We start from the raw sequence: 14160 nt of genomic DNA, 5'->3' as shown, positions 1-14160 counted from the left end.
CTTTGTATTACTTACTCTGCTGGCAGGAAAATGTCAGTGTTCTGTGCTTAGAAGGGGAAGCCTTTTCTGTCAGGGATCTGAGGTGACTCTGTGTTTTTCAGGCATGCAGTGATGAGGGAGATGCTGAGAATGATGACTTGAATGATGCAGGTGAGTTCTCTAGCAATACCCCACTCTTTAGTGGGAAGAACCAAGATTTTATACCATCCCAGAGGGTACTGGGCTTGTGAGAATGGTGTCTGTGCAGACAACACCCTTGCAACATTCAGCTACAACAACATAAAAGTGAGCAAAGAGGCTGAAGACGCTGTCAAGGGCTAACAGGCTGTTTCAAGTTGAAAACACCAAACTTTCCTGCAAAAATTTGGAAAATAGTCAGAAAAGTCCTGGAAAATAGTGGAGTCTTGTAAAATTGTGTTAAAGCAAGTGCTTTCCTGTGTGAGCAAAATGCATAAAAATTGTCCTCAGGGATCATGGGATTGTCTAGGTGAGATCAAGATGCAGTGGTAGGATGGAGAGAGGATGATGGACGGGAAAAACTGTCCAGGATCTGGGCATCACTCTGTGCTTTTGGGGTACTCACCTGGGGTGCAGGTGAATCAGGTAACAGGAGGTACCAGAGGTAATGGACAGTAATAACAATCTTTTTATGATCTGAGAACAGTGTTACAGCTGTAGGTTCAGGTTTACAGAGGTGTAAGCAGTGACTCATATGGCTCTGACCTGGGAAAGTGCAAAGTATAAAAATTATGTAAATACAATTTAAAGACACTTTGAGGGTACCTGCATGCCATTAGTGCTTGAGGTTGAAAGGGAGCCTTGGGAAATGGGACAAGGACACACCCACTCTGTCCTCGGTTTGGTGGTGCCTCTGAGAAAGGTCTAGACACAGTCTCTTTCAGCTGGCTGTGCTGAAAGTGGCAGTGATGCTTTAGTTAGACACCCAAACCAACAGGCCAGCAAATAACCACTCATCCAAAGAGGAGAGTGGGCTCTCCTCTGTGCCTTCCCTGACAGTACCTGTGAGCTGGCCCAACCACCTTCCTTCATTTGGTTTCTGCCCAACTCCTGTCTGAATAGCGGCCATGCAGGCAAACAGGCAGGTAGGTCTATGCCAATTTTTGTCCCTCACCCATCCAGCCATGCCGTGCTGGGAAACAAGAGATGCCAGAAGGACACCTGTTACAAACAGCAATAGCTCCAGTTGCTGTGACACAGGTCAAAGCCCTGGGTGAAAGCAGAAACTGTGGCTGGGGTGGTTTCAGGTAGAGACCCTTGACATGATGGGCAAAATCAGAGTGTTTCCTAATCTCTTACCATCATTTCTGGATGGAGGGAATTTAAATGCATCTTCCATTGACATTGAAGCAGAGGATGAGGCAGTGATTGAAGCTGAACCTGCTTAACCCAAGAGGAAGCTCATTGCCACCTTTCAGGTGATAATTGGGGTTACCTAGTCACTTTCAGTCCTGGCCCTTTGTCCATATCTTCCTCACCTTCCTGCAATGGAAATTATGCTGGGAGGAGAACCTGCAGTGTGTGCTGAGACCTCACCATTGCTGGAATTTGATGCAGCTAGTAAGACCTTGGAGCCAAGCTGAGATGTGCATCCACATCCAAGGCTGGCCCTAGGGACATGCAGGAAAACCATCAACACCCTGCACTGAGTAATACAGAAGTAAGGTAGGACTAGGTGAAATGATTGCAACAGAGAAAGGATGGTCTTTCTGACTCTTGTCCCTTTGAGATGGCAAGAAAAGGCCCAAAATTACTTTCTACTTATTTCAGATCTACAACTCTGAGCTGGAACATGAGTTTGGTAATTTTGAAGACTGGTTGTGTATTTTCCCCCTTCATCGTGGCAAAGCAAATAAAAATGAAAACGGAAATGAGGATGAACATTATGTGGGGAAGTACAAGGTACTGTTTCATTTGGATGACATTTGTGCTGCTTGTGGAAGAAGATCCTTATGACCTGTATTTCAGAGCAAGCCAACAGCAGCAAAACCTTGCAGAGTGCATGGGTGTGCAGTTTGGGCTGCAGCTTGGCCAGGGTACTGTTAGTGCCTGTTGAAGCAATTGTACTGTGGTCTTACTGTTGTTATCTTATAAATCCATCCAATTTAGATTTTTTTAGCTGCTACAAAGAGAAAGCATGAAGCATAAAGGACTCATTCTGGTTGCAGCCTCTGGATGTATTCAATATGCATATCAGTATTATATATGTAAGCTTCACTGGTTTTAAAGTTTAAAAGAGGTATCATCCTCTGATCCAGGAGCTCTTGAAGACTCTCAGATATCAACTACAGAAGCTGTAGCTGTCCCTAGAAAATGTTTGGTGTCCTCCGTCTTTGGCAATCCAAAGTGCCTTGAGGTGCTTAGATCTGACATTGGCAGTGGTATGACAGCCTGCAGCCTAAATTGCAAGCAGGGGTTGCCTGGGCCATGTGGACATGATTTGACCTTTGGAAAGGACTGTCCCCATGGCACAGGGTGTCTGTGGAGAAATGGGGAAATGGCTCTGATTTTCTAGTTGGCAGGTGAAGCTGGTGGCTCCAATCCTTTCTGAGATATTCCCATGTATATCCAGCTGTTCCTTGAAAAGTGTTTTCTGCAGGGCTCCTTCTATGTCTACCCCACTGAGGAAGCTGTTACAGAGCCCAAGGTCTCCCAGGGCATTCCAAGGAACAGACCCATCAGGGTTCTTGTAAGAGTTTATATGGTTAAGGAAAATCTCTGGTTGAGGTCACAGTAATGCTTGGCAGTCTCTCCCCTCCCTGTGGCCCTTCTGCCATTCTCTGCTCAGTAAATACAAGCAGTGGTGCTTGTGAAAAATGTGATGCTAGCTTGAAGCCTCTGCCAGTGGAAGGCACCTACATCCTGTCCATGGAGAGTCTTCCATGCTTTGTAGCTTGAGGATGGGCAGATGGGCATTTCTTGGCTCCTCACATCTGCCTTGAGATCATGAACAAGTAGGTGGGTCCACAGCTGAAGACATCAATGGCTTGTCGAGTGAGGATTTGTGTGGGAACAAGTGGCTGTTTCACTGCTGGGGTAGTTGCTGGAGGGACCTGACCAAGTGGGCTTGGGTGGTGTCAGGCCTGTGCAGTGTTCCTTGTGCAAGTTGCCCTCCACAGCTGTGTTCAGCAGTATCGCTTATATGTTCCAGGCTACAAATCTGTTTCCAGCAGACCCCAATGGCAAAGCAGACCGCTATGTGGTGGTGACTGTGGGCCAGCAACAGAAGGACACAAAGGAGTGATACATCCCAAAGCAGCTCAGTCCTGTGTTTGGAGAGTATGCAGGAAGGTTTCATCTAGCGGGTTTAATGAGAACAGTGCAAATTTGGGGTTTGAAATGTGGCTCAACATGTAAGGTCTTCTGTTCATGTCTGATGGAGAATCTTGTGCTTTTACACAAAGCCCTTGGGCATGTCCCTTGCCTCCAGCTAACTCAGGAGCCATCATGCTTTGGGTTAGGAAGAAAGTACACCCAAGGACTTCATTTAAAATTGGAAGCTGAGCATTGGAGAGCTTTTTCTCTAACTCCAGGCCCTCTATCTGAGCCATACATTCCTGGAAAAGTAATTCCTTTGTTTGAACATGCACACTGAAAATGTCACATACTGAATTTAGAGAGAACCGAAGTTTATCAGAGGCCTTTAAGTTGTCAAATACAGTTCTTAAATGTGTAAGATTATCAAAGCAGAGCATGTATTTCATTTCTATCCTCTTTGCTAATTGCACTTTCCCTGTTTGATTCTGTCCAGAGCTGTGGAGCTGACAGTCTCCTTTCCCATGGAATCAGAACTCACTGTGGCAATATTTGATCATGATTTGGTTGGATCTGATGATCTGATTGGGGAGACAAAGATTGACTTGGAGAATTGATTCTACAGCAAGCACAGGGCCATCTGTGGAGTGGCTGCGCAGTATGACTTGTAGGTACCAATGAGGGCCATAGATATTCTTGTCACCTGCCACATGTGGTTAACAGCTCCTCCTGTTCTGCAGGACAGAATATGCATTTGCTGGTGCTCCACAGATTTGCTACAAGTTACATGGGTATCTCTATCTCTTTGGACACCTACCAGTTTCCTGTGATAGCTCTAATTCCTATGGCAATCTAATATACCTTGCATAATATAGCAAAAAAACTTCTTTATTCCTTACACATTGGTGTTCTGTGAGAAAAGTGCTTGCTTGACTCTGACCTCTTTCAGAAAGTACAGCAGTTTCTCTGGCAGTATTTTGTAAGCATCAACACTCAGGATATCTGATTTCCTTTGGCCTTCTTCCATGTGGATTCTCCAGTATCTTCAGCCAGATTTCTGCAAACTTCTCTTCTCCTACCCTGCTATTGGAAAATTAGCTGTGGGAATGGAGTCGAGTACCCAGCACAGGTAAAAGTTCTTTCTCATGTAGTAACTGTATCTAGAACTGCTCCTCCTCCTAGCATTGCTTCTGCTGCTCAGAAGCTAATAGTTCTGTGGGGTGCAAGTCCAGCTTGTTCTCTGAAAGGAAAGAGTTTGTTTAGCCTTTCATTCATTAAGATTTTTTGTAACCTCTTTAAGCCCAGGGTTTTCCCAGTGAAAATCTGAGCAGGGTTCTAGTGACATAGCCTGTGCTTTGGGAAGGAAGGCTGTTTCACAGCCTAGAAAAGAAACTTAAGCTGAAGAAGTTCCTGATGTTTTCTTTTTCCATGCAGAAATGGCTACAACATGTGGCGAGATGCTTTTAAACCCACACAGATCTTGGATAGTTTATGCAAGAAAAACTCAATCCCTGCTACTGAGTACAGACAGGAGGAGATCAAAGTGGACAATAAAATATTCAAGGTCCCTCCAGAGGCTTTTCCTGAAGGTACGGAGGGCTTGTTGAACTGGTCCCTTAAACAGCTGCCTGTGCTCAGCAATGCACATGTTGGGGTGGTCTGGGAGCCCACAATCCTCTCTTCCCTGAGGTGTCCAGGCTGGCTTCCCCACTATGTGCCCTGCATGGCCCAGTTTTTTGGGTCACTGTGAGGTGCATCCTTGGTTCAATGCCTTTGTTTCAGTGGACATTGTTGCACTGGGAGAAGATGTGATCCAGTTCATTAGGTACCAAAGTGGCTTCCCAGGCAGTGGGTGGAACACAGTAAACCTACTTTCAGACCAGTGCTGGTCATGGAGGTTTGTTGTATGCCAGCTTATTCTCTTGGCTGGCACTATTGCAAAGCTGTACCTTCATCTGCTTGTGGTCACTATCAGCAAGATAATGTCTGGGGTTATGGGTGTTTTGGAGTTTTTTGGGTTTTTTTTTTTTTTTTTGGTTGATTGGTTTGGGGTTTTTTGTGGTGATGGTTTGTTTGGTTTTCTTTAATGCTTTTGGTGTGGTTTTTTGTTTTTTGTTTTTTGTTTTTTTTTTTTTTTTTGTGGGTGTTGTTTTGTTTTGGGTGTATTTTGGGAGGTGGTGGGGAGGGGGAAGGGAGTGTTTTTCCAGTTTTCTTTCCTGTTTCTAGCTGGCTTTGTCCAGGAATGCTCTGTGCTTCCAGTGGCTTCAGGTGCCTTGAGTGATTCCACACTGTCCCACTCTACTGTTGATCTCCACCTTGTGGGCAGCTTCTGCTTCTCATTTGCTGTTTTCTTTGCTTCTAACTGACATTACAAACCCTGAGCCAGGGCCACAGATGTCCAAGAACATGCCAACCTTTCACAGACTCTGCCAGCAGTGATGGAGATCTTCCCTCAGCAAAGGCTAGGCCCTGCTGCTGCCAACACCTGTGCAATTGAATCCAACCTCGAGGAAAGATTAGAGCAGATTTGGCCCACATGTGGATAGCTGAGTACTGCAAGGCAATGCTATGTAGCCTGGAGGAAGGATGATCCCTGGCCTTACCTGCTCAGAGTGAGGACACCTACATGTATGGCCAACTTTCTCTTTGTTTCAGTGCAACTGTTCCTCAGTTTTCTGGTGGTTTCCATGACTTATGCAAAGAAGGGAAAAGAAATCCTACTGAGGAGATGGCAAGGAGCCTCCAGAAGCCATTTCTCCTTTTTTTCAGGTCACTGGATAGCTGGAGAGGGAGAAACAAAGTGCTCTCCTGGTGTTCCCTGACAGCTGGCTGTGGTTCCAACACAGCTGCAGCTGGTGCCCTGTGAACCTCTGCTGTGCTTGAGCACTGCTTGAAATGGTTTAGGTCTCTGACTGATATCCAAGGGGCAGTTGCGCTCCATAAACCCAGGAGTGAGTGGGTCATTATGCCCTCACCTGTTGGCTCTGGCTTATCTCCTGTGGATATTCTCAGTTCAGTCAGAGAGAAAAAGAGAAGGTTTTCTAACCAGGCGAGAGCCTGGGAGACAGTTGGGAAAGAATGTAAATAATTCTCTAATCTATCTTGTTGTTCACATTGTTTATAGATATGTTCTGCCACCGTGCGTCATTCACGGCACACCAATGGTGTAAGTGTTTTTACTGTAGGACCAATGAAATCAGTCGCACAATGTTCTCTACAAATAGAGTGGTGCATTTGAAATAAATCGCAGTTCATTCTCTTTGCCTTTGATTTGGAGTCATTTTCGTTCCCGTCCTGCTCTACAGCAACAATCTCCCACCAGCAAGATTTGGTCTTCAAATGCCATTTGGCTTCTCTTTGCCAAAGGAGTCAATTACTAATTGTGTTCATTAACAGAGAGCACAGCTGCATGTCTTGAGACTGGCTTTCCAGTAGCACTTCTCTGGCATAAAATTCATCCATGGATCTGTTTGCACTACCACAGAAATGTGAGGACTTAAACTGCCCCAAAGGGTCACATCCTCCTCAGTGTCCCTTAGATCTTTTCCCAGGGCCAGGGTAAATTAGTTTTTGCCCTTTCCATTGCATTTCTCTTGACTTGTTTTCTTCCTGTCTGCCATTCTGTCATCACTGTAACATATTGAACTAATTCCCTTCATCTTTGCCCTCCTGCTTCTCCCCATTTGTTTTTTCTGGAGAGGTGCTTGTTTGCCCAGTCCATCATCTCCTGTTGCTTGTGCTAGTGACTGATGTCCTGACATGACTTTTGCTGGCCAGAAGTCTTCATCTTCTCCCTGGCTGTGTCCTGCTGCAGAGGCTTCTGTGAGGAACAAGAGAGGAGTGGCAGATGAGAACTTGTTCGTGGATGTTGAACGTAAGGCTTTGTACGTCCTGCAGCACTGGGAAGAGATGCCAGGATATGGGTACAAACTAGTACCAGAACACGTGGAAATCCGGTCTTTGTACAACCCAGAGAACCCTGGGCTTGTGCAGGTGAGATGTGTTTCCATGCCAAACCTCAACATTGTTTCAGGGAAGGACCTTCTGGACAGCTGGTTTCTAGCCAGCTGTCTAGTCTCCTGTGAATCTTACACATTGGCCCCTTCCTGGGGTGACTGGAGTTGTGTCTGTGGATGGCTGGCCCAGCTATGACATGAGGACATTGGCTGTGGTTGTTCTTTTGCTCACATCTACCCTCTGACCTCTCATGATGCTTCTGAACACCCTTTCCTCAAGGAACTTCTGTCCATTGATGCTGTGTTCACAGTGCTGGTGACTCAAGAGTCCTTCCTGTCTCCGCAGGCCATTTAGCACTGGCTCTGAAGAGGATGCTGTGTGGGTGGCAATAGACCTGCTCTGCTTTTGAGCCTTGCCACCATGCACCCCAATGGGTGATGGTATCCTTGCCTATACCTGCCTCCTCTGCATTGTCCCTTATCACTGCTGCTTTGCAAGAACCTTGTTCCTCACCCTTGGCCTCTCTCTGGCTGGAAAAGAAACATCCATCCTTAGTTTTGTGCAATGTAGTTGTCTGAACTCACCATTTTAATGTCCTGCACTGACATCTCCTGTTCCCTTGTGTACTGGAGGTTTGAACAAAGCAGAGTTCTGCAGTCATGCTGGTTTTGTTTGGTATTGGAAATGCACAAGTCAGACCCATCACTTCTTAGTTTTGTTGGTTTTGCTTAAGCATTGCATTACCATATGCTCCTTATTAAGACAGAGGGACATGTTTACCTCTGTTTGAAATGGATTCAGTGTAGGTGAAGTGTTTTTTCTTGGGAGCAAAAATAAGCAATCTGTCATAGGCTTAATTTTTTTTCCCTGTGTAAAATTGAATCTCATGTCACTCTCAAGTGCTGGGAATGGAGAGACCTAAGCAGAGGCTTTCTGATGAGAACTTTCCTTGCAGGATCAAGCCCTTGCTCCTTGAAGAGCTGGAGAGTGGTCTGTCTCTTTAAGTGTCTTTGCTGTCTTCTCTCATCAGGGCTCCTTGCACATGTGGATTGACATGTTTCCAAACGATGTCCCTGCACCATTACCTGTCAACATCAAGCCACGGCTGCCTGTCAGGTAGCACCTGTGGGGGTAGGCCTGGGGCTGGAGGGTCAATGTCCCTTGCCATGGCTGGCAGGATGTGCCACAGGGCACAGGCTGAGGGTCAGTGCTAGTGTGGCATGGAGCTCTTTGCTCCAGCTCTGACCACAGGATGTTCTCTGGACTGTATCATGTTGGGCCATAAGAGCTTCAGCTGCACAAAGGTTTGGGGAAGGGCAGGTCAATGTCTCTGTGGCTGGACATAAAGGTAATAGAAACTCAGGCCAGAGCTACTCATCAAACTCTATTCTGGCTGGTGGACAGATGTCCTTGGGAGCCTGGAGAAATGCAGTTGAAGGAGGACATCTGCTGTTTTCAAGGATCTAATGGTATTTTTGAGATGGAGGGTCCAGATTATTCTCAGACATGCACCTGAAAGGACAAGAGATCATGAACATGAATTGCAGCAAGGGAAACTCCAACTGACTACAAGGAAAACATTTTCCCAGTGAGAGTGAAGCTACCCTGGAATAGAGACAGATTGACTCAGATGTGCTGAGATGTCCATCCTTGGTGATATTAAAAACTGATGCAGAGCAGGCCCTGCACAATCGACCTACTATGAAGCTAGAGCAAGAGCTTGGAGCAGAGACTGCAGAGATCACTTCCTGCCTAAGCTTTTCTGTGCTCCTTTGGCTTAGTAGAGCAGGGTGGATTTCCCATGCAACAGGGATTTGGTTTGCAGAAGCTACTTGTATTGACTGTGGGTGTTTGTCTTGTAGGGTTGTAGTGTCCAGAAAGGGTTTTATGCCTGCCAGCGAGACTGCAGGGCTGTGCTTGGTGGGAGGAGCAGGGGGAATCACACTGCTGGGAAGTTTCAAGTCCTGCTGCTCTGGCATTATGCTCAGGCTTGATCTGGCCTCCCATGCACCAGGGACAAGGGCATGTGTTTCACCTCTGTGTCCTTCCCACAGCTATGAGCTCCATGTGATTATCTGGAACACAGACAATGTGATCCTTGATGATGTCAACCCAGTAACAGGAGAGCCTTCCAGTGACATCGACATGAAAAGGTCTGGTGGGAATGAGTGGGAGGTCAGAGCCTAGCTGCCCTGCTCCCTGCCCTGGCCCACACACTCACTTTCCTCCTCTGAACCTCTGCTCCTCCTTGCCTTGTTGTGAGGTGCCTACTCCAATCCTCTGCATGGGCTGCTGTAACCCCAGAGATATTGTCCAGGTGTTGCTCTGGTTTGACCCTTTCCTGCTACCCCATGGAGTTCAGTGCTTCCATCCTTCTGCTCTGCCTCTGAGGCTGGCTGACAAGGGTAAAGGGTAACTGAGTTTCTCCTGCAGCTGGATAAAAGGTCTTGACCATGACAAGCAGGAGACAGATGTTCACTTTAACTCCTTGACTGGGGAAGGCAATTTCAACTGGAGGTTCATCTTCTGCTTCAGTTATCTCCCAACTGAGAAGGAGATCACCTACAAGAAAAAGGACTCTATCTTCTCCATAGAGGAATCAGAGTTTCGGGAACCGGCTGTTCTGGTCCTCCGGGTCTGGGATTATGACAGGATTTCAGCTAATGACTTTCTAGGTATGGTGTTACCTGCTGGAAGCAGGGCAACCTGTCCCTTACCTTGCTGGAGCATTACAGCATTTCCTTGGGGTTCAGCTCTCTGAGAAGGGACACTAGGACCATCAGATCAAACTCTTCAGCTCAGCAGTCATCTGGGCTGGTTTTTCACACCTGAGCTACAGACAAAGCCTGGACATAGGCACCTCCCCTACACAGACATGTAGCTTGCATGCTTGTCCCAGGGCCTTGGTGTATTTTTTCAGGGCCTGTCAGACCACAGGATTTCCAGGTTCTGCTTCCTCACAACCTTTCCAATAAAAGTGCTTGTTTTCTGTGCTCTTAGATATGCAGATCTCAAAGTCTGGGCCTAAGAACATTTTTCCCAGGACCTTATATTGTGGGCACAGGGACAACCTGTGTGAGACGACATACAACCTTTGTGAGACTGTTGTCACCTGAGTTGCACCATCCCATTTCTAGGGGCTCAGAACTCCATGGATGCTCTGGTACTTCCTGGTAATCAGACCTGCTGAGCTGGGCATGCAGCAAGGCCCAGTTCCAAAACAGAGCTAGTGGCGATTCCCCACACATTATGCTAGCACAAGTACTGCTGATTGTCTCCCACTTCTGCTGTCATCCCCAAACTTCTAGCACTCTGTTCAGTTTTTCCTCCCTTCTTCAAATATTAACCTCCCTACTAAAAGCATCCCCTTTCCCCTACTATCTCCTGGGCATGTTTAAACTCTCCTTATACGTCAACCTTTCATAGTGTATTTAAGCGGCTTTACTGCTTGAGGCACTTCCAGTGGTTCAGCCATGAAGAATTGAGGTACTGAAGAAATCATTAACAATTCCAATGATTTCTGGCACGTATAATCTCAGGAACTTCTAAATAGTAAGGGGCTTCTGCAGAGTTTATTGCAATTTCCTGCCCCAAGAAGAGCTGGATGCACTGTAGGTCAGGTTGCTTAGGACATCTTCTGGGACATTTTGATTATCTCCAAGGATGGATTCCTAGCACGCTTCTGGAACCCTTTTCGTGGCTGCACCTTTTTCACAACCCTCAGGTTTTTTACTTGCAGCATTTTGTGTCTGTTGCCTTAGGTGCTTTCGTTATCCATTTCTGAGAAGAGTCTAGCTCTGTCTGCTCTGTAGCATCCTTTAGGCTGTGAGGAATGCAGTAAGATCTCCCTCTTGACCTCTCTCCTCTGGGCTGAACATATATGTGTCTCTCACCCCTCCTGCTGTAGCACCTACTACAGACTTGACTATCTCAGCCAATAAAAACTATTTAGTTGACACCTTTCTTGTATTGGAGGTCCAAAACTGGGCACAGTATCCAGATGCAGTCTCACTTGGAAATGAGCAGAGAACACACACATCCCTTGTCTGCTTTTACCAGTACAGACCAGGATGTGGTAAGACTGTTTTGTTGAAAGGGCTCAGTGCCAAAGTGGGACAGGAGCTCATTCTGAGCAGAACAGAGGCACAGGAGCTCATTCTGAGCAGAACAGGCACAAGGCCAAACAGCAAGATGAACTGTGGCTGTTGCAGAACTGTGATAAACTTGAAACCTTTAAAGCATTTATAATTCTAAATCATTATAATTTTATAAGTTTAATTGACATTTCCAAGAATTAGAGAGGAAGATCAGCTTGGACATGTGAGGAGAGCAGGGTGGGACATGATAAAGGGGTGAAAATAACTCACCATATGAAATCACCAAACAGCCCTTATCAAAAATAAGACCTGGGGCTTCTGCCTCTTAGTCTCTAACTCCTGACCTAGTCATTTCTTATGCAGACCTTCAGGTTCTCCATCTGTAAATGTGCAGGGTGCAGCTAGATCATTGCAGCAGCTGGGACGGACTCGTGGCAGGTGGGAGTGTGGCAGAGACAGCGAAATGTCGTGTGGGGCTGACCTCAAGGTTTTACCATGTGATCTCCTCTTCCCTGTGCCGGCAGGCTCCATCGAGCTGAAGCTGCATGATATGGTGCGGGCAGCCAAGAGCTCTGAGCATTGCACCATCAAAACGGCCAAGGAGAATGCAGCACCTCGATTCTTCATCTTCCGAAATAAGCGCATGAGGGGCTGGTGGCCTTTCATCAAACTCAGAGATCAAGAAGATGACAAGAGAGAGGAAAGGGAGTACAAGAAGAAGAAGAAAATTAGGTGGAGCAGCTCAGTCAAACCAGAGGACATGGAATTCACAGACCCCAGTGAGAACAAGTACTTCCTGACGGTAAGGTGGGGAGCTGGCACTGGAGCACAGCCAGTGTTTTTCCTCTGCCTTGTTATGGCAGCCTCTCCTACATGCACACAACCTACAAGGGCAGCAGTGTCCCAGCTTCTGCAGGATCCTGAAAACCTCTTCCATCTACTGCTGATCCAGCACTTTGTCTACCCTAAAGAACCAGATGCTGTGGCATGCAGAGGTGTCTGACTTCATGTATTCCTCTGAGCTTTCCATAGAGCTCAACTCCATGAGGGGAGCTGAATTTGTTTAGGAACTTAGTGTTCCCACTGAAACACCTCAGACCATGTTCTCCTTGCTCACTCCTACTCCAAAGCAAGAGGCATATGGCTCCCCATCAGCCAGTCAGGACAGCAGCAGAAGCTTGTCCTGGGGGTCTCTGCCTGCCCAAGACAGGCAAGTACCAACTGACCAGGGACAAACTTGCTCCTGATACCCCTGCTACTGGACCACTGTGTGTCCCCAAGGGTGAATTTTGCTCAGTGCCACTGTGGGATGGTGCAGACAAATCAGGTAATTGGGGAGTTCATTAAAATACAGTGTCTTGTTGGCAAAACAGTTTATTACCAGGCCACAGTTTCCACTGGCTGTGAAATAAGACTCTAGCCAATGGAGAAAAAAGCTCTGAGCCATCTGAACTGGAACTGGAACTGGGAGAAAAATACCCAATTGTGGCAGGATGCGTTGCAACACATTCAGCTGTGGCTCAGACACATTGTCTCTCCAGGGTAAGGTGGAAGCGGAGTTCCAACTACTGACTGTGGAGGGGGCTGACTAAAGTCCTGTTGGCTTGGGTCGAAAAGGGCCTGAACCCCTGGAAAAGCCCAAGTGAGTATATGTATTGTCACCTTGAGGTTGAACAGAGAGTGCCACGTTCTCAGCAGCTGTTTGTATGGAAACCAGGAGTATTGGCTTGTCTGGAAGCCAAGAGCAATCACTGAGGCCGTGGGCAGTGGGGTCTGCAGGACCAGGACTGCCAGGGTTTCCCAGAGCTCAAGTAAGTCCACAGGACTTGAGGCTGCAGCACCTGACCCAGGATTGATCTAAGGAAGATACACAAGGCAGCTGTGCCATAACATTGCTTGTACAGTGGTCAGGTCTGTCTGTGTGAAGGGATCCCTTGTGTACGAGGGTGAAGGACAACTCTGGGGACACTGGGGCACTGTTCCAAAGAGTCCCATCCTGTTGTCTGTAGCGTTTCCACAGGCAGTGTGTTTACCATAGCCCCTGGGCTGATCCTGCCTGAAAGCAGCAGGAAGAACTGGTGATTCATGAGGGTAGCAGGACACCAAAGCAGCAGGGCCAATGTGATGCTTTGTGGATTGACCCTGTGCTTATATATTCTTCTGTTCCTGTTCTAGTCGGCCCAAAACAACTTTCAACTGGTTTGTGAATCCCATGAAGACCTTTGTGGTTTTTATCTGGAAGCGGTACAAGAGATACATAATTGTGCTGTTTGTTGTCACTGTTATGACAATCTTTCTAGTTCTTTTGGTCTACACCATGCCTGGATACATCAGTGAGAAGATCATTAATGGATAAATGTTCTTCAGCAGAGGACTATTCAAAGACAGGGGTGATTGTGGCAGGAATCAAGATAAGATCAGAAAGTTTAATGAAAACCTGTGGGTGCAGAGACAGCCTAGAGGACAGAGACCTGCAGAAGTGAGCTTTGTTTTCCTCATTAATAAAAAGTCCTTGCTACTCTCTCTGATGCTTGTGTTTTTTAGCTGCTCTCTGGAGCTGGGGGACAACCTGTTTCTTTGTGGGGTACAGGCCGATCCTGGTTCAGCAATCCTTTCCCTTACTCCTGAGTAGTAGAGCAGCAAGGACTACACTGGGACAACTTGGGGTCATGAGTGTGCATCTGTGCTTGGTGTTGGGCTGACATAAACTAAAAGAAAAAATAAATCCATAAATTGTTCTCAGCATGGTTTCTGGTGCACCAGGTTTCCTGTCATCTGCACAGACAAGCCCTGACATGATCTGATCCCAGTGGAGGTGTTTCAACCAGGGTTT

At 46.8% G+C, this 14160-nt stretch overlaps 1 pseudogene; it reads left to right on the top strand.

The window, feature by feature from the left end:
- LOC137484429 (fer-1-like protein 4) overlaps window positions 1-13921 on the top strand; it is a 39145-nt pseudogene extending 25224 nt beyond the window's left edge.
- The last annotated feature ends 239 nt before the right edge of the window (window positions 13922-14160 follow it).

Source organism: Anomalospiza imberbis, chromosome 17 (assembly GCF_031753505.1).
Source record: "Anomalospiza imberbis isolate Cuckoo-Finch-1a 21T00152 chromosome 17, ASM3175350v1, whole genome shotgun sequence".
Lineage (NCBI taxonomy): Eukaryota > Metazoa > Chordata > Aves > Passeriformes > Viduidae > Anomalospiza > Anomalospiza imberbis.
The sequence above is the reverse complement of the archived record's forward strand: the minus strand, read 5'-3'. Positions and strand labels throughout refer to the sequence as shown.